Source organism: Arachis duranensis, chromosome 3 (genome assembly GCF_000817695.3).
Source record: "Arachis duranensis cultivar V14167 chromosome 3, aradu.V14167.gnm2.J7QH, whole genome shotgun sequence".
Lineage (NCBI taxonomy): Eukaryota > Viridiplantae > Streptophyta > Magnoliopsida > Fabales > Fabaceae > Arachis > Arachis duranensis.
This window is the reverse complement of record NC_029774.3, coordinates 59,624,493-59,628,223: the sequence shown is the minus strand read 5'-3', so window position 1 is coordinate 59,628,223 and position 3,731 is coordinate 59,624,493.

Sequence of the window (3,731 nt, the reverse complement as noted above, 5' to 3'; positions counted from 1 at the left end):
ATAAATTAACACACTGTTGCAACTCCCCAGCAACGACGCCAAAAATTGATGCGGCGGAAATTGGTGAATTAAAAATTATTAAAATATATGCGTTGCAAGTATAGTTCTTAACTCACCAGAATTCCACTTATCAATTTAGAAAGGTGTCACAGAAATTTAAATTTTAAATACTGGGAGTATGAATCCCACGTCGTCTCCCAACGAGTTGCAGAAAAGTGAGCTACTTTATTAATCAGATGTTTTCAAAAAGGTTTGAGTTGAGTAAACATGAAATAAAATTGGAGAATTTGAATAATGTAAATAAAAGCCTTGATTGGGAGTTGATTAGTTGGAAGTCCTGCTGTTGTTGGATTACTCTCTAGATTAATTGATAATAAAAGGTTATCCTGTTTAGTTATCTCTTACTAGGTAAGGGAAAGTTAAACAAGTTGGGATGCTCTGCCCGTTCACAAGTTGCAATCCACTTAATTAAAAGGGATTGGTGTTAGTGACTAGAGGGCAAGCCAACAATAACCCAGTTACAATCTTTCTTTCAAGCCTTCCAACTCAATTGGTACCTTTCAATCAACTCCCCATCAAGTTAGGGAACTACTCGCTCATTGTGAATGTAAAATTCATAACATATGAAAAGGAATTAAAGAAAGACATTGTAAATAAAATCAAAATAATCAAATTAAAATAAAATTAATCCTTGTATTAAATAAATCCTAATAATATTCCAATGGTAAAATTAACAAAGCAAAGGACATGGAAGAGTAAAGCCAAGTAAAGAAAACAAACTAGAATGACGAAGTCTTGATGAGGTAATAACTCTTCTCAATATCCCAATGCAAAAAGTGATAGAAAAATAAAATCCTAAAAACTATCAATGTGTAGAGAGAAAAACCTAGAGGAGGAGTAAAAACTAGATCTAAAACAAAAACTGTGTAGAATGAATGTTGTCTCTGGTTTCTGCATGTTCTCTGGCTCTAGTCTGCTGTTCTGGGCCGAGAATTGGGTCAAAATAGGGCCCAAAATCGCTCCCAACGGAATCTGCCGATTCTGCAGATCGCACACGTCACGCGATCGCGTCGTCCATGTGGACGCGTCATTCGCGTTTTTCCATGCCACGCGTTCGTGTCGTCCACGCCTCCGCGTCACTTGTGCTTTTTCATTCCGCGCGGTCGCGTGAGCCATGCGGCCGCATCACTGCGATTTCTCCTCTTTCGCGCGAATGCGTGAGCCATGCGGCCGCGTCACTTCCCGCTGGTTATCTCCTCAATTTCTTGTGTTCCTTCCATTTTTGCTAGCTTCCTTTCCAATCTCCAACTCATCCATGCCCTATAAAGCCTGAAACACTTAACACACAGATCACGGCATCGAATGGGATAAAGGAGAACTAAAATGCATAATAAAAAATTCTCTAGGAAGCAGTTTTCTACCATGTAATAATTTCAGGAAGGAAATATAAATGCATGCTAAATTAATGAATAAGTGGGTAAGGATCATGATAAAACCACATAATTAAACACAATATAAACCATAAAATAGTGGTTTATCACTGCCCCGAAGTTAGGCGATGCGAACGCGTGGATGACGCGCCCACATCACATCTGCGAACTTCAATCCACGCAAATGCGTGGACGATGCCTCCGCATCACTTTCCCGCATCCTGTACGTATCAGAGAGATTTCTGAGCTGTTTCTGACCCATTTTTCGACCCAAAAAACACATATTAGAGGCTATAAAGTGGAAGAATGCATCCATACATCATACAACATACATTCATTCATAATTCACACTTTTCATAATTTAGATGTAGTTTTTAGAGGGAGAGAGGGGCCCTCTCCTCTCTCTTAGGATTAGGATTAGGACTCCTCTTAAAGAACTTAGGAATATTTTTATCTTCTTCATCACAGGTTCAATGTTCTTTTTATTTATTTTCTCTTTTATTTGTTTGTGAACTTTTCATGTTAGGATTTTCTTAATTAATATAATTTGAGGTATTTCAGACTCATGATTGCTTTTCTTTATTTATATAAATAATTTAGATTTTTCTCTGTTGGCTTTGGTTGATTAATTGGTAACTCTTGAGTTGTCAAGCTCATCGTGATTGATAATCACTATCTTTGCTGATTAATTTAGATTCCTATAACTCTAGTCTTTTCTTGAGGAGTTGACTAGGACTTTAGGTGTTAAATTAATTTGTCCACTTAACTGACCTTCATAGTTAGAGGTTGACTTAGTGGTAGCAAAAATATAATTCTCATCACCATTGATAAGGATAACTAGGATAGGACTTCCAGTTTTCATACCTTGCCAAGAGATTTTCTAATTATTAATTTATTTTTCTTATCAATTAAATTATTTGTTCAAACCTTTTCAAAACCCCAAAATATACCTTTGCACAACCAATAATAAATCATACTTCCCTGCAATTCCTTGAGAAGACGACCCGAGGTTTAAATACTTCGGTTATCAATTCCAAAGGAGTTTGTTACTTGTGACAACCAAAACGTTTGTACGAAAGGATTTTCTATTGGTTTAGAAGCTGTACTTACAACGCAATTATATTTTTCTATTTATTTACCGATAGGAAATCCGATCGTCAGTCGCAACCAACCTCGGTGAGTTGCTTTGATGGTGAGAGAGCGAAGGATCCTAGATATATTTTGGAGTATTTTTTCTTATTTTGTATATGTCTCTCATCTTTTGTATTTACTTTTTCCTAGAGGCTTATTTTGAGAGAAAAACTTGTATAAGCTGTTTTAACTTCAGATTTTTTATTGTTTGTATATAACTAGCCGGCTTAAACTCCGTGAGCCGTGGCTAAATCTTTATACTATTGTAATCTCATCTTTTATTTTATTATATCTATATCTTGTGTGTTAAGTTTTTAGCTTCGTGAGTATGTTTTGCGCTTTTCACATCTCGTTTTTGAGCTATATCCTTCATCGGGCTTCTAGAATATATTACTTCTTCTATATATTATATGTATAAGCTTTAGACTTGTTGTAACCTTTGATTAACCTTTGCTTTATAACGCGAGGTAAGGCTTAGGGTAATTTGGGTTTTATATTTTACCTAGAATTGGTGCTTGTTTGTTTTGTGTGATTTTGTTACTTTTGCAAGACTTTTTCCTCAAAACTCTATTGTTTCGAGCTTTTCTAGAGGTCGGGGAGATCTTGCTTCAATTTTATAGTAAATTCTCTATGCTCTGACCATGTGAGGTTGATGCCTTTCATTGTTATTAGATTCTCACAAGTTATTTTGGGCCCTCCTTTCAACTCGTTTGGTCGAGCTGCTCTGGGAGGTTAGATAACTTGTTTTATGTTTGCTGTGTCGACTGGTGCACGAAATTGTGATCATCAATGGCGCCATCAACATGGTACGCTCAATTGCAATCTCAACTCTATATCACAACTTCGCACAACTAACTAGCAAGTGCACTGGGTCGTCCAAGTAATAAACCTTACGCGAGTAAGGGTCGATCCCATGGAGATTGTTGGTATGAAGCAAGCTATGGTCATCTTGTTGAAGCTCGTCACAGTCATTCAATCCTTGAATCCTACTCAGAATACCACAGACAAGGTTTAGACCTTCCGGATTCTCTTGAATGCCACCATCAATTCTAGCTTATACCACGAAGATTCCGATTAAGAAATCCAAGAGATAAACATTCAAGCCATGTTTGCTTGTAGAATGGAAGTGGTTGTCAGGCACGCGTTCATAAGTGAGAATGATGATGAGCA